Consider the following 17,749-nt stretch of genomic DNA (forward strand, 5'->3'; position numbering starts at 1 on the left):
TGAAGCTTCAAACATGAAATTTTATGGAATAGCCCTTCATTTCTGTGCATTGCTCTGCCACAGTGCACATATGGGCGGCACAGTGGCACAGCAGTAAGTTTGCTGCTTACAGCATCCGAGACCCAAGTTCGATCCTGACTGCAGATGCTGCCTGTGCGGAGTTTGCATGTTCTTCCTGTGACCATGTGGGTTTTCTCCATGTGCTCCAATTTCCGCCCATATTCCAAAGACAAGCAGGTTTGGAGGTTAATTAGCTTCTGTAAATTGTCCCTAGTGTGTAGGATAGAACTAGTGTTCGGGTGACCGTTGGTCGGCGTGGACTCGGTTGGCCGAAGGCCCTGTTTCTATGCTGTATCGCTAAACTAAACTAAACCAAGCTAAACTAAACTGGTGTCCCCTGACAGGGCAGCTGGCAAATAATAATTCAAGTAATTATATAAATCTGGTACAAACACCTAATATCAGAAATGTGGATGATTAATGTACAAGAATGTGGGGGAAATTGCAGCAAGGTAACTAGTATCCTTCTGGAGAGGAAATCTGCCATCTAGTCCTAGTAGATCCTATGCGTGACTTCAGACCCTTTGCATTAAAGTTGATGTCAATTGTTCTTTAAAATAGCTGAGAAAGCCATAATCAATGGGCAATTCGAGATGAACTATTGTCTTGTCAGCCATTTCACATCCCGTCACTGAATAAAATAAGTCACAGGACTCCTTGTATGGAAGGTTTGTCTATTCTGTGCATTTGATCATCTTGCCACTTTTCTTGCCTTCAAGAATTCTCATCACTAGCTTTTCTCCATTTTGCCACCTGCTTCCTGCATCTCGAAACTCTTCCCTATGGTCCTGCTTTTAGTTTGTTTTCTCTGTTTCTCTCTTTCACTTCCATTTGCTCATGTTTTTGATCCATTCAATCCCTCACTTCCTCATCATGCAGGACTTTGAGATGCTCTGCTGTGTTTAAGATCCACATATAAATGCATATAGTAGTGGAGGTGGTGAAAGTTTGTATTGTGCAAGCTCTTTTTATGGTCACCCTCTTTAATTTCTTCCTGTTTGGATGAAGTCTTGCAAATGATCCAGTTCTTGTCAGCTTTCTTGCGAATAAGCTGTTTAAAGAAAGAAACCAAACTCAAAAAGAAAAATGATGGAAGTGTTCTTTTTTGATTACTGGGAACAGTTCACAAAGGTGCCTGACTGCAGCTTCTACCTCGATCTTCCTTCCCGGTTGCTGGCTGTCCCATCAACCTGACTAGCTCGCGTGTGGGAGATGGAATTGAAATAATTATTGAGCACCAGCTGTTTAATTCAGATTTCCAGGTCACTCCAAACATGGTCCCTTATTCACTCCCGTATAAACACCAAGGTCAATATTTCTGGAATAGATTAATTAATTCAAAGGTCCTTCCAGTTGAAACATGAACATTGCTCAGCTGAAAACTAATCCAGCCTTTAAAATGACATCATTTCTCTGGCATTGGTCCAGCCTGAATTGGCATTGTGGAGAATCTTGAGAGGCCAGAGAGTAAACAGATGTGTAAAATGCAGAGGTTCTGATAGTGGGAGTGGGAAAATGGAGTGGTCCTGTTCAGATGTGGAAACAAGGAACTGCAGATGCTGGTTTTCACAGAGGACAAAAGTCTGAAGAATTGTTCTGACCCAAGATGTCACATATCCATCTTCTCCAGAGATGCTGCCTGACCCAATGAGTTACTCCAGCACTTTGTGTCTCTTTGGCCCTGTTCAGAAACTGAAGGAGGAGAGCATATGGGAGATTTATTCAATGAAAAGTACTTCAGACCTGATCCTATTCTGATTGTGACTACACAAATTAGAAAGTATTGTGTTCCTCACTTTAAACCTACAACACAGCATAAAACAAAATAGAGATTCACAATCAGTGGACTATTACTGGACCCATTCACTCATTTCACCCCTGCCATCAGGAAGAAGACATAGGAGCCTGAAAACTGCAATGTCCAGGTTCAGGAACAGCTTCCTCCCAACAACCATTAGACTATTAAACATTACAGGTTTCAAATATGCTCTGAACTACAAAGACTTAGGGGCATTAGTGTTGTCTTTTTGCACTATATCGTTTGTTTTACATGTGTGTGAACACACACATATATTTATATATTATGTGTTCATATATATATATATATATATATATATATTAATATATATATATAAATACATATAATATATACATATATATATAATACATAACACACACACACACACACACACACACACACACACACACACTGACACACACTACACACACACACACACACACACACACACACACACACACACACACACACACACACACACACACACACACACACACACACACACCCTTTTAAGTTTATTATATTGTTTACAGAGTATTATGTTCACATGTTCTGTTGTGCTGCTGCAAATAAGGATTTTGTTGTTCTGTTTGGGACATACAGTATGACAATAACTTGATTCTTATGTAAGATTGAGAGTTTGTAGAAAGTGTGGAGGCCATTAATTTTGGGGATAGTCCAGGACATGGATGATGCAATCCCGCCAACAATGGCACACACACTAATCCCATCGAAAAGGACTTTCAGATTCCTGTGTTCGGTGCAGAATGTCAATGAGGGTGAAAGGCTTTTTTTTTTAATGCTTTCACCATCCCTCTGGCACTCTCTTCTTTCATATAACACAAGGACCCTCAGTTTAATCGGAAGGGAGGCATGTCTGTGTGAACAGGGTTGCTTGCCACAAAATGCCTCCCTCATGAAATGAGCGCATGGAGCATGTTGATCTGATGCTGCTAAACACTTCCCATTGTACACTGTAAGCTGCAACATCAGTATTCCAAATAGTACTATGGAACTAAGGGGCAAAGTTCTGGCCAGCCTCCCAGTTCATGTGTGTGTAAAAATGACAGGCGAGGGGGGGCACGATATTTCCCTGCTGGAATATTGCAGGGGGGGGGGGGGGGGGGGGGTGTGGGGGGGGAGGGGAGATGATGGAGGGGGGGGGGGGGGGGGGGCAGAGTGGTTGCATGATAAAGGCCATCCAAAATTAGCAGTGGCCAACCACATAATTCCCTTATCACAATTAATTTTACAACACGTAGGAATAGACCTTTGGACCCATCTCGTTCACGCCAAATGTTTATCAGCTTGTGAATACATGACATAAGTAGGTCACATTCTCACTTTCAAGTTGACTGGATGGCAAAATGTAAATTAATTAGTTCATTGCCACCTGCACCGAGCAACAGTGAAAGCTTTTGTTGCATGCTAACCAATTAGCGGAAAGACTATACATGATTACACTCAAGCCATCGACAGTATACAGATAAATGATAAAGGGAATAACGTTTAGTGCAAGCTAAAATCCACTAAAGTCTGATTAAAAATAGTTTGATTGTCTCCAATGAGGTAGAGGGTAGGTCAGGACCACTCCCTAGTTGGCGATGGGATAGTACAGTTGCCTGATAATAGCTGGGAAGAAACTGTCCCTGAATCTTTAGGTATGCGTTTTCACACTTCTGTACTTATTGAGTGATGGGAGAAGGGAGAAGGGAGAAGAGGGAGCGATGGGGTGAGACTCGCCTTTGATTATGTTGGTGGCCTTGCAGAGGCATCGTGAAGTGTAAAGATAGAGTAAATTGAAGGGAGGTTGGTCTGTGTTATGGTCTAGGCTGCGTCCACAATTCTCTGCAATTACTTGCGGTCTTGGTTGGATCTGTTCCCAAATCATTCTGTGATGCATCCCGATAAAATGCTTTCTACAGTTAATGCTCAATGCTGAGGAGTGCAATTATCCTGAGAATCCTTGCCAATATCTAAACCTCCATCAACATAATTAAAAACTCTGAAGGGGTCCCAACCCAAAAAGTTTCTAATCAGTCTGAAGAAGGGTCTTGAACAGAACGTCACCTGTCCATTCCTTCCCCAGATGCTACATGACCCATTGAGTTCCTCCTGCACTTTGTGATTTACTTAGGATGCTTAGCATCTGCAGTTTCTTTTTGTTTCTGTCTTTATTAAAAACTCTGTTCCTTTTCATGTTGTTGTTTACAAACTGCCTGCTGCATTTTCTACATGACAACTGGCACTATACTCACAATTGCATTTGGAACAACTAGAATGGTCTGCAAAAGATGTTAGAGAAACATAGAAATTAGGTGCAGGAGTAGGTCATTCAGCCCTTCGAGCCTGCACCGCCATTCAATATGATCATGGCTGATCATCCAACTCAGTATCCTGTACCTGCTTTCTCTCCATACCCACTGATCCTTTTAGCCACAAGGGCCACATCTAACTCCCTCTTAAATATAGCTAATGAACTGGCCTCAGCTACCTTCTGTGGCAGAGAATTCCAGAGATTCACCACTCTCTGTGTGAAAAATGTTTTTCTCATCTTGGTCCTAAAAGATTTCCCCCTTATCCTTAACCTGTGAAATACAGGCATTTTCTTCCGTATGCTCCACAATAGCCTCATCACAGTTTACTTCGGGTTATTCTCCAGAAATGTTAAAATGGGGAATAAGGAACATACAGTATTGATCAGAGAGCAACTTTGTGGAAACAGCTCCATTTATTTCTCCTGTACTTATCCAGTGGTTCCTTAAATACCTTACAATGTTCATCTTTATCTCTGCCTGTACAACAAGTTCCACATTCTCATCACTCTCTGACCAAAAAACATTTTCCTGAATATCGGACTGAATCTATTGGCGACTGCCTTGTAATCGTAGTGTCTTATTTTGGACTCCCTATAATAGGAAACATCTCTTTGGTTACAATGTTAATCACATTCGTAAGTTTAAAGCTCAATATTAGCTCATCCTTAGCTTTCTTGTCGAGAAAAGAGCCCCTGCCTGTTTATCTTTCCCACAGAAGTGTCATCATGAAGACAGAGTGCATGTGGACACTGGAGACTGGGAAGGGAAAATCAGCCACAGTAGCACAACAGAGAATGTCATTCACAGTTTTGGTTAACATTATCTTGCTTCATGGGGTAACTGGAAGGATAATAACACGAAGAATAGATGGCAACATAGACAAGAATGAATTTATTCAATAAGATAAAATCATAACAAAATAATCAAGTTACAATATAACTGAAGTGTTTCGTGATTTACAGGTCAATAAAATTAAGTAGAAGCTGTGAAGCATAATTATAAAATATATTAAAAAGCTACCACCAGAATAATTTTAGTAAAATAAATATACAGATTAAGAAGTCTTGTTTACATTATTGTTATAAAATAAACATTGCCCCACCTGCTGTATATGTCCCTTTAATAAATATGGGACAATAGCAAAAAGAAGAGTTAAAAAAACACGTTGTTTCAATGTTTAGAGTAGAGATCAGGCATAGAAACAGAAACAGCATCTCAAGGCTGTTTAGCAACCTCTTCACCATAAAATAAATGTTGAGCTGCATTATGTTCTTGAAGTTAAGTCAGTTTTTCTTGACCTACTCGACCCTGTTTTAATTATTCATGGACACTTTCAAGCCGTTTTCGGAGTGATGGCAAGACTGAAATATCTCTTGCAGTTTTTTTTAAACACAATCATTCTCTGTAAGGTATCTGGAGAAATTATATCAACTAATTAGTTTTTCTGTTGTCAATTCTCCCTGGTGTAAAAAAGTATTTAAATTTAACCACCTTAATTTCTTTAATTCAAATTCAGAGTGAAAAAAACACCTTATTTTACAGTGTCGGCGTTAAAATGTGAAGCCACAAAAAAAGTCATTGCAACCAATTAACTAATGAAATTGCACTTGGTTAGTTAGTCAATTCGAGATCTACACATTACCTACTGTGCACGATAGTCAGCGTGACTCATCATTGGAAGAGATTGCTGAAGTGCCATTTATATAGATGTTCCATTTATATAGATGAACCATTTACATATATATATATATATCTATATCTATATCTATATCTATATCTATATCTCTATAATATATCTATCTAATATCTATATCTCTATAATATCTATCTATCTAATATCTATCTATCTATCTATATCTATCTATCTATCTATCTAATATCTATCTATCTATCTAATATCTATCTATCTATCTAATATCTATCTATCTATCTAATATCTATCTATCTGTCTAATATCTATCTATCTATCTAATCTAATATCTATCTATCTATCTATCTAATATCTATCTATCTAATATCTATCTATCTATCTCTATCTATCTATCTATATCTATCTATCTATCTATCTATCCATCTATCTATCTATCTATCTATCTATCTATCTATCTATCTATCTATCTATCTATCTATCTATCTATATCTATCTATCTATCTAATATCTATCTATCTATCTATATCTATCTATCTAATATCTATCTATCTATCTAATATCTATCTAATATCTATCTATCTATCTGTAATATTTATATATACCATTTATATATGTTGACACTTACCGTTGTACTAAAAATATGCTTCTTCTTATTGTCCACATGACTAGATTAGAAATTGTTCAGCCAGAGCTGAACACACTTCTCGACATCTGCATACAATGGCGTCTTGCGCTTTTTGCGCTTCTTGTGCGTGGTGGTAGAAAGATTGATGGAAACAGGGCCATGACGTGAACGCTCTTTCCTTGACCCCTAAAAGATGCCGATCCATTTGGAAAACCATAAATAGCATTTTTAAAATCATCTCAGAATGCCAGATTGACAATGGTAGGGAACATGAGGTTGTGTGAATGGTGGATAAGTGGTTTCTCATAGATTAGTGTAGGAAAGAACTGCAGATGCTGGTTTACACCAAAGAAAGACACAAAATGCAGGATTAACTCTGCGGGACAGGCAGCATCTCTGGATAGAAGGAATTCATTTTATTCAGCCGCTGTTTGTTGCGCTGAGTTATTCCAGCATTTTGTGTCTATCTTCTCATAGTTGTAATGAAGTGGAAGAGCTAATTTATTTTGCCTCATTATCGATGCTCATTGTTAATTTGTACATTTTGGGCCTATTAATAGCCTTTTGATGTTCATATTCCCACCAGAACAAGTTTGTTAAAACTGATTATGTTAAGAATGTTAGACAGAGACTATAACTATTGTAATGTATAAGTACTTTGAAAGCTCTGAATTCTAACAATATAAATACATTGTGACCAGAAACAACAATAGCAAGTTTTAGCAATCTGAAAAGCTAAAGTAGGAAATTATGTTTTCACTTTATAGGTGCAATTCAAGTCAAATGGGCTGACCATTGTTTAAGAAGGGACTGCAGTTGCTGGTTCAAACCGAAGATAGGCACAAAAAGCTGTAGGAACTCAGCGGGAGGGTCTCCACCTGAAACATCACCCATTCCTTCTCTCCATAGATGCTGCCTGTCCTGCTGAGTTACTCCAGCTTTTTGTGTCTATCTTCGGTTGTGATGATTGTTTTGTATGGATTGTGATGTTCTATTGACTACAGTTAAAAGGATAAATCAATATAAAACCAGGTAAATGGCTGAATTGGCACTAGTACTATTGAAACATTGAGTATAGTCATAGCCAACTTTTGTTATTGATCCCTTCATGTTAAAGAATTTTCATAAATGCGCTCATCCATTATTGAACAGTTTACTGGAATTGCTCTCATATAGATTCAGTTTACTCTGTGATACTGATTCAAGATCATTTCCCCGAAACTATTACTTCAGATGAAAGGCCTGGATGACTAAAGTTCACTGCAATTAATATCCTTTCATCCTATCAGCATTTTTATCCTCCTAGATTACAAGGACTTTTCTTTGCTTTCCTGAAAATGTCTTGATAGTTTTATCATCTCCATTATTTATTATATATGAGCTAACCATTTCTTCAGCAGTCAAAAAAATCACTGGGAAATCTTTCACAACACCACTGCAGTTGCATTCTGAGGCAAAGGTACATGTCTCTACTGTAAAATTCACCGTATCCTGTAAATACTGTGGCAGAAAATGAGCCACCCTTTCCAAGTCTCTGGTACTTGTGACCTTGTGTATGTACTTAAATCATACTACTTTGTCCCTCTTGTGTCGGCCTCAGTACAACTTTAATAGTTCACAAAACTATAGTTAAAACCAAATACAAAGTGCTAGATGGCTCAGTGGATCAGGCATATCTCTGGAGGACATGGATAGGTGATGTTTTGGATCAGGACCCTTCTTCTGACACCAACAACTTTGGGTTATTTTTGTAAACCTGCACCTGCCATTCCTTGTGTCACTAAAACACAGTTAAATTATACTTAATGTTATAAAAAATACTGGATGGCTCTCCATGTCTGTCTGCACACAATAGATCTTGCTCATCCTCCCCTGCCTACTTTGATTGCACCTCTTTTATCCTATTTATCACATTCACAAATTATAGGTGTAGAATTAGGCCATTCTGCCCATCAAGTCTACTCCACCATTCAATCATGGCTGATCTGTGCCTCATCCCATTTCCATGCCTTCTCCCCATAATCTTTGACACCCGTTCTAATCTAGAATGGGTCCAGGAGTTAACTAGTCCACAATTATAAAGAAACTAGACTAAGTGGGACCCATCGGGTCCCAAGTTCACACGGGATGGCTGGTCCCCCATGGCAATACTGGTGTTCTGGAGCGCTAGCATGGGTGTTGTGGGTCAAGTCAAGTACAGTGAGTGCAGGGCCAACAATCCATTTAATGTCAAGTCAAGTCAAGCACAGGGCAGGTGGGGCCAGCCAACAATACAATCCATTTGCTTTCATTTCAGGTGAGGTCAAGCAAAGCAAAGACAAAGGCAAAGCAAAAGCACAGGGCAGGCAGGGCCAGCCAACAATACAATCCATTTGCTTTCATTTCAGGTGAGCTCAAGCAAAGCAAAGCAAAGGCAAAGCAAAAGCAAAAGCACAGGGCAGGCCAAACAACTTATTTCATTTAATTTCCATTTCCAGTTCAATTTCAAGCACAGGACAGGCCAAACAACTCATTTTATTTCATTAAGGGCTACCAAATAATTTATTGCAATGAAATTAAGGGTTAACAAATCATCATTCATTGCAAGCACATTGCTGGCTAACAAATCATTTAATTGCAAACACATTAAGGGTTAACAAATGTTCATTCATTGCAAGCACATTACTGGCTAACAAATCATTTATTGCAAGCACATTAAGGGTTAACAAATCATCATTCATTGCAAGCACATTGCTGGCTAACAAATCATATATTGCAAGCACATGAAGGGTTAACCGCATAAAGCACAAAAAGCACATAACCCCATAAATCACATAAAGATTAGACTCACAGTTCAGTAGACTCACAGCAGAATCAGAGTTGTGGTCTCTCCCTCGTGATCTTCCAGATTGACTGACTCATGTCCAGGCATCCAGGGTTTTATAGTCCTGCCCCCCCCCCACCGGAAGGGATGTTACCTTCATCATGGTGATTGACAGGCAAGATGACCAATCAGCTGATCACAAGATTTTTTAAACATTCATAACATTTTTATTTTTAATCGATTGGAAAAATCCTCGGGGCTGCCTCGGCGAAGGAGGACTGTGAGTAGGATGGCCAAAAAATCATAGCGATATATGGTAGCGATTTTACTAAAATCAATATACAGCGCAGACAGGAAGTGGTCAAGATGATACTTTTAGTTATATAGATATCATTGTCTTGATGTTTAACTGTTACCACAACAAAAATGTTTTGATAGTAAAAAGTTTATTCTTATCAGCATTTTAATGGTTTTATTACTCTAATCACATTTTTCATGTTTAAAACTTTCTTGGCCTATTTGCCGAAAAATAAAGTATATGCAATTAAGAGAGGCATGGATAAGGCCGACAGTCAGAACCATATTCCCATATTGGAAATGTCAAAGACAAACTTTAAAGTGAGATGACCAAAGTTTAAAGGAAATGTGTGCAGAAATATTCTACACACAGGGTGGTGGGGACCTGGAATGCGCTTCCAGTGTTGATGATGGAGCAAAAACGAAAGAGGCATTTCATAGGCTGATGGATAAGCACATGGATATGCAGGGAACGGGGGGATATGGATCATATGTGGGCTGACGAGATTAGTTTATCTTGGCATTCTGTTCGGCATGGACATTGCAGGATGAAGGCCCTGTTCTTGTGCTTAATTCTAAATTCTTGGCCAACTTGGTTATTACTTATGTTTTGATTTGAAAATCTTGTTGACAGCCAACCCACCCACTTTGGTTCAGAGGAAGATGCGGTCACTAAATGTGAAACTCTACCGTGTTCATTTGTGCATGAGTATCTCCTCCAACATTTCCTTCAACTCACAGCCCGTTTTAGAACTTCATTCTAGTGGCCATGGCCAATTTTCATGTGTGGAGGCCATAGAACTATCTTTCCAGTGCAATCACTTGATGCCTTTCATGAAGATTTAGTCAAATGCATTGTCAGTGCATATGTGGCGGCAGCTGATGGACAGCTCACTGTAAAGGTACTTACCATAGCTCTTTCCCAAAGCTGTTCACGCCTGCCTTCCTCAACAAGCAGCAGCTTTCAATGGCCAGTCCGCCTTCTCTGACTGGATTTTGGTTTCCTTTCCCTTATCCTGGCATTAGGCTGGCTGAGATACGTTGGGCTGGGACTCAGGATTTTAAACATTACCACTTCCCTCTCAATATTAACACCACTGACCTGAGCCAAATCCTAGGTAGATAAAAAAGCTGGAGAAACTCAGCGGGTGAGGCAGCATCTATGGAGCGAAGGATAGGCGACTTTTGGGTCAAGACCTTCAGACGAAAGAGTATGAGCCAAATCCGAGCACTTTTCAGCTTAAAATGGAGTCCCGTGGGTTTACTATATTTAATGGTCCAGGGCTAGGCAGCGAGAAGTGAAGACTTTGCTGATAGTAATAGTGAACAGGGCAGTGATACATTCTGTCATTGCTGAACCTTATTTCTTGGGGGGGGAAAAAGACACAAAGTTCGAGAGTAACCCAGTGCGCCAAGCCGCATCTCTGGAAAAAAATTGATAGGTGATATTTCAGGACGGGACCCTTCTTCAGACTTGGGAGCCTGTGCTACTGTGAAGGGAACCTATGTTTCACACTGAGTCAGCATTGCTGCCATGGTTTGCTGTTCAGTGACAAAGTGGCTTCAGTGTTCAATGCAGCTTTCACTTAGAATCCCAGTGCTGGCATTATTTCTGTGCGGAGTGAGTTAATCATCTTTCAAGAGGTTTTTTTGCCCTGTTCTGTGCTCACTGCACTCCCCTCCCCCTGCCGTGCCTCATCCTTTGTTGTTGCTAAAGCAGTACAAGGCAAGAGCCAGAACATGAGGTCAAGTTTTCATTGAATCACCCAGACTGGGCTTACGTTGCCTCTGCTGAACACACCACTGAGCCTGATTTGGCCGGAATATATTTAAAACTGATTTAACTCTTTAGGGTACACAGAACTGTTTTGAATAAAGAAATCAAGACACAGATAGTTACAGGAGTGTTAATTTTACCCAAGAAGAGGATGAAAGTGCAGTATAGGGAATGAATCACAAGGTAGCAGGTCTTATAGATTGTAATTCCTGTAGTGTGCATGCAGATATTCCATCTTTCTAACTGTGGTCATTACAGGCAACATGCAGAAAACATAAGGAGATGCATTCAACTGCGAGAATATGTGGCAGGTTATTTATTCAGCGCACAAAGTACACAGTGTGTAGATCAGGCAGACGTGCCACTTATTTACATCAGCTGGAAGCCCTAGTTCTCATGTTTAAGTCGGTTTAGAGATTGGCGAGGAAACAGGCCATTCGGCCCACCGAGTCCATGTCGGCTGGTGATCTCCATACACTAACACTATCCTACACACGAGGGATAGTTTACAATTTTTACCAAAGCTAATTAACCTACAAACCTGTACGCCTTTGGAGTGTGGGAGGAAACCGGAGCACCCGGGGGAAATCCAAGCGGTCACGGGGAGAACGTACAAACCCCTTACAGACAGTTCAAATGTCTTTGCATTTGTGGGAACATGCTGGGAAGCATTAAGTGACAGCCTCCCAACAGCTAGAGGATGCTGCAGAGAGTCATGGGAATGACTCTGGTATGACAGGAAGTGCTGGTGATGCGGGGACGGGTGTGGGGTAGGGCTCAGGGGGCATTGTGGGATAGGACTGTCCCTCCAAGCCCACAAGGATATTAGGATAAACTAATACGTGTTCATTCTGTCACGTTGTGCTCTGACAATCCAACTTGAGTCAAGAGTCAAGAGTGTTTTATTCCATACCCCGCAACACTGCTCTCTCTCCCCATCCCCGCACTCGCAACAAGGGCCGAGTCCCCCTAGTCCTCACCTTTCACCCCACCAGCCATCACATACAAAAAATAATCCTCCGTCAGTTTCGCCACCTCCAACGTGACCCCACTACTGGCCACATCTTCCCATCTCCCCCCATATCTGCCTTCCGCAAAGACCGCTCCCTCCATAACTCCCTTGTCAATTCTTCCCTTCCCTCTCGGTCCACCCCCTCCCCGGGCACTTTCCCTTGCGGCCGCAGCAGATGCAACACTTGTCCCTTTACCTCCCCCCTCAACTCCTTTCAGGGACCCAAGCAATCGTTCCAGGTGCGACAGAGGTTTACCTGCATCTCTTCCAACCTCATCTATTGCGTATCTAGATGTCAGCAGATCTATATCGGTGCCAAGCGTTGGGCGATCGTTCGCGCCGAACACCTCCGCTCGGTCCGCAATAACCTAGCTGACCTCCCGGGGTCAGGGCTCAACTCCCCCCTCCCACTCCGCCTCTGACCTGTCCTGGGTCTCCTCCATCCACAGCGAGCAGCACCGGAAATTGGAGGAACAGCACCTCATATTCCGTTTGGGGAGTCTGCACCCCGGGGGCATGAACATCGACTTCTCCCAATTCTGTTAGTCCTTGCTGTCTCCTCCCCTTCCTCAGCTCCCCTGCTGTCTCCTCCCACCCTCCAGCCTTCCGGAGTCCCCACCCAGAGATCAGTCAAGAAGGGTTTCGGCCCGAACGTGCCTATTTTCTTCGCTCCATATGTGCTGCAAACCGCTGAGTTTCAAGCTTTTCTGTGTAACCATGTTTTACCTCATATGTCTCAAACAGAACAATGAAATTCTTACCTGCAGCAGCACAACAGAATATGTAAACATTGTACTCTGTAAACAATATAATAAATGAAAATAAGTTTAGTATATACATACATACTTACATACACATAAAACATAAAAACAAACAATAATAATGCAAAAGTCAAAACCAATGCCCCCAAGTCTATGTACTGCAGAGATTATTAGAACATTGCAGTGTTTAATAGCCTGATGTTGTAGGCAAGAAGCTGTTCCTGGACATGGATGTTACAATTTTCAGGCTCCTATATCTTCCCGATGACAGTCGTGAAATACTGTAAGTGTGTGGCCAGGGTGGTGTGGGTCTCTGATGATGCCAGCTGCCATTTTGGGGCAGCGACTCGTGTAAATCCCTTCGATGATGGGGAGGTCAGAACCCAAGATGGACTGGGCAGCGTTCACCACTTTTTGCAGCCTTCTTCGTTCCTGGGCGTTCAAGTTGCCAATCTAGGCCTTAATGCAACCAGTCAATATACTCTCTACCGTAGAAGTTCAAGGCAATACTTTCTGACACACCGAATCTCTTTAATCTTCTCAGGAAGTAGACGCGTTGATGTTTTTTTTTTATAACTGCATCAGTGTGCTGGGTTCAGGAAAGATATTCACAGATGTGCACTCCCAGGAATTTGAAGCTTTAGACCCTCTCCACATCATAGAGACGTTTTTTGAGTCCTCATCCTTCCTCTTCGAAAGTCCACAATTAGTTCCTTCGTCTTCCTGACATTAAGAGCCAGATTGTTGTGCTGGCACCATTTGGTCAGTAAATTGATCTCCTTTCTTTACTCTGACTCATCACCATCTGTAATTCGTCCAAGAACAGTGGCGTTGTCGACGAACTTGAGGACGGAGTTTGGATTATGTCTGTGAGTATAGAGTGAGTGGAGCAGGAGTTGAGCACCCAGCCTTGTGGTGCAACTGTGCTGATGGTGATCGAGGAAGAAGTGTTGCTGCCAATTCGAACACATTGGTCTGTTGATGAGGAAGTGTGTTGATGAGGAAGTGTGTTGATGCCACTTGTGGTGAGAGGGCCTCTCCCAGTCCGATCTTTCATGAACTGATAGAGTCTTACACCTAGTCACACTGCCCTTGGGACATCTGCAATGGAGAGGAGATGATTGCCCACCTTGTTGCAGAGTGTGGATTTGTGAAGAGGGTGTGGAGAGTGATGCAAGAGTCCATGTCATGGTTCATCCCGAGCTGCTCATGGTTCATTCCAGACTGCAGGTGTACATAATGAGGGACTTTGTGTTGCTCGGTGCAGCCAACGCCAAGGCTCTGTTGGGGGGGACCACAGTCTATGGTCCTTCTGCTGCTAGACTTAGTTTAGTTTAGTTTAGTTTATTGCCATGTGTACCAAAGTACAGCAAAAAGGCTTTTGCTGCATGCTAATCAGTCAGCGGAAAGACTATGCATGATTACAATCGAGCCATCCACAGTGTACAGATACACGATAAAGGGAACAATGTGAATAACGTTTAGTGCAAGACAAAATCCAGTAAAGTCCAATCAAAGATAGTCCGAGGGTCTCCAATGAGACTGCTCAACACTGCTCTTTAGTTGTTGGTAGGATGGTTCATTTGCCTGATAACAACTAGGAAGAAACTGTCCCTGGATGTGGAGGAGTAGAGTCCGGTACCTCCAACAAGAGAAAGGATACCACCGCAGGGGGCCACATATATTTGTGTAAATATAGGTGTGAACAATACTGGGTATTACTGTATTAAATGTATAGACACTGAGAATGTATGAGGAGTTTTTGCACAGTTTTTGTTTTGTGTATATTTAAAACAAATTGAATTAAGTTTATTTTTGAAATAAAAACACTTGAGTGTTTCTGACAATACCCTCAAATACTGCTATACATTATTAAAGGTAAATTCTGCTGTCTTTCTGTGAAGGAGCACGAGAACATCAGGACACAAGGGCAAGGCGTAAATAAGTGGATGGTAGTGGGTTAACAGACAGATTGTGGATGATCAGCCATGAACACATTGAATGGTGGTGCTGGCTTGTAGGGCTGAATGGCCTACTCCTGCACCTATTGTCTATTGTCTATAATATGCTGGTGGCCTTTCCAAGGCAGCATGAAGTGTAGATAGAGTCAATGGAAGGGAGGTTGGTTTGTGTGATGATCTGGGCTGCGTCTACAATTCTCTGCAATTTCTTTTGGTCTTGGATGGAGCTATTATGAAAGGCAGCGACTTTTCATGGAGGGGAGGGATTCAGACGGCCGGTGACTTTTTACGCCAATGTGCAGACCTATTAGGAAGGAAACATTATTAATAAAACTAGAGGGAAGTAGCTCAATTAGTAGTTGTGAGCGACCATTTATTTAATGCTTTGTCAGTTTATACATTTCCTCTTCCTGTAGTCAAGGTTTTAATTGAAGTATCTTTTCAGTTTTGTTTCCTCAGCAGAGCATATTCTTTTATGGACTGCAGTACAACTAACTCGGGATCAGCAGGTGTGGTTGGATCCCACATTCCCAGCAAAAGGCTCAGATTCTAACACTCAACCACATACAAGAGGGAATTTACAGCAGGCAGAGTGCGGAATGAGGAAGTGGGGTGGAACATGTTATGGACAAGGTCCTAAGTCCACTCTGGAGAGTGGAGCACAATTTAGTTTAGTTTAGGTTAGGTTAGTTTAGTTTAGTTTATTGTCACGTGTACCATGTTACAGTGAAAAGCATTTTTGTTGCGTGCTATGCAGGCAGTGGAATACATGATTAAGCCATCCACAGTGTACAGATACAGGATGTACAGATGGTCTGGTGCAAGCTAACATCCAGTAAAGTCTGAGTAAAGATAGTCCGAGGGTCTCCAATGAGGTAAATGTTAGGTCAGGACCGCTGTCCAGTTGGTGATACAATGGTTCAGTTCCCTGATACAGCAAGGAAGAAATTGTCTCTGAATCTTTAACTTTGAGATTAAAAAGTTATTTTAATTTTGGATTTCATTTTGAAACCGAGTTATTCTTCATCTTGCGCATGGTGTGCACAGCCTAAAGTTGTAGGCCAACTTGTTCTATACTATTTGATCTTATTTGATTGTGCACTCCAGGTTGATTGCCTTTGTCAAAAAACAGGGTTGACCATGTGAAGGTTGCAATCTTCCACCCCAACCGAGTTATTAATGCCACCTCATTCCCCAGCTTGGCCAGAAATCAAGGGAAGGGGGTTATGGATGGGTAATGTTTGGCGTGGACTTGGTGGGCTGAAGGTCCCGTTTCTATTCTGGGCTGCTCTCTGAATCTGTGGTCAGGTGAAGTGATCAAGCCCTTGGAAATGTAACAACAAGGAATTGCAGATGTTGGTTTATGCCTACGAAATACCAAAGGGCGGCACGGGGGCATAGCGGTTGAGCTTCTGCCTTAAAACGCCAGAGACCCAGGTTCGATCTGATTACGAGTACTGTCTGTATGGAGTTTGTACGTTCTGCCCGTAACCTGCGTAGGTTTTCTCCAAGATCTTCTCCCACACTCCAAAGACATACAGGTTTGTAGGTTAATTGGCTTGGTATCAATGTAAATTTTCTCTAGTGTGCAGGGATCACTAGTCGGTGCACATTCGGTGGACCGAAGGGCCTTGTTTCTGTGCTTTATCTCAAAACTAAACTAAATACACAAAATGCCGTAGTAACTCAGCGGGGCAGGCAGTATCCCTGGAGAACACAAATTGTTGACGTTAAGGGTCAGGACCCTTCTTCATTCTGTGTGTATGTGTGTATGTGGGGGGGGGGGGGGGGGGGGCAGAAGGCTGGAAAAGAGGAAGTGCAGGACAGAGCAGGCAATAGGTGAGCACAGGGGAGAGGGTTTTCTGATAAGCAGATAGCCAGAGATAAAAAGACAGGTGTGAGCCCGAAAGAATGAAGATATACAAAATCTGAAACCCAAGGGTGGTGGTGGAGGTGGGGGATGGGGATGGGGGGGGGGGGGAGGGGGGGGAGGGGAGGAGGGGGAGAGGGAGGGAAGTGGGAAGTGAGAAACGTGCAAGGCCAGCCAGGGTTCAGGGAAAGGGTGTGGGGAGGGGAAGAAAGAAGGGGTGTTCTACGAGAAGGGGAAGGGGGCTGTTTGTGGGTTAGTTATTTAAAACTGGAGAATTCAATGTTCAAACGGCTGTGTTGTAAGCTACCCGAGTGGAATATGAGGTGCCGTTCCTGCAGTTTGTGTTTGGCCTCACTCCGCATCCAGAACTCACTCCCAGCTGCCCGTAATAATCCTGGAATTTCAGGCCCTCAATGAGGTAGCCACAAAAAGCAGGAAGCAAACCAATTAAGACACAGAAGTGGCTTCTTCATGCACACCCAACACAAAACAAAAATCCACTAATCCTGTTTTTTTAGAAATTCCAACTGACCCATTCACAGCCTTTCAAGGAAGACGGTTACAAATGTATTCTCGGCATTGTGCAAAGAAAATTATTCCTGGTTTCACTCTTTAGCTCTGTTTTTAAGATTATGCTCATTCGGTTTAGATTCACGAGCAGAATAAATTATTTTTCTGCAGTCTGGCTATTAAAATTCTTTACTATTTAAACTCCCCATTAATTTTGCTTCAACCACGCAAATTTCTGTGAATAAAAAACAATTTTATGTAATATGCCCTGATAATTTAATGCTGCCGGGCTCAAAATGTCATACT

General features: G+C 41.8%; 1 long non-coding RNA gene across 1 annotated transcript; it reads right to left on the minus strand.

Annotated features, from left to right (window-relative positions):
* Positions 1 to 5,096: 5,096 nt before the first annotated feature.
* Positions 5,097 to 13,139, minus strand: LOC129705488 (uncharacterized). The gene is made up of 3 exons (XR_008724912.1): positions 13,103 to 13,139; positions 6,453 to 6,638; positions 5,097 to 5,589 (listed from the first exon to the last, which is right to left on the minus strand). It is a non-coding gene; the product is annotated as an uncharacterized LOC129705488 (long non-coding RNA).
* Positions 13,140 to 17,749: the final 4,610 nt, after the last annotated feature.

This window comes from Leucoraja erinacea, chromosome 17 (assembly GCF_028641065.1).
Source record: "Leucoraja erinacea ecotype New England chromosome 17, Leri_hhj_1, whole genome shotgun sequence".
NCBI lineage: Eukaryota > Metazoa > Chordata > Chondrichthyes > Rajiformes > Rajidae > Leucoraja > Leucoraja erinaceus.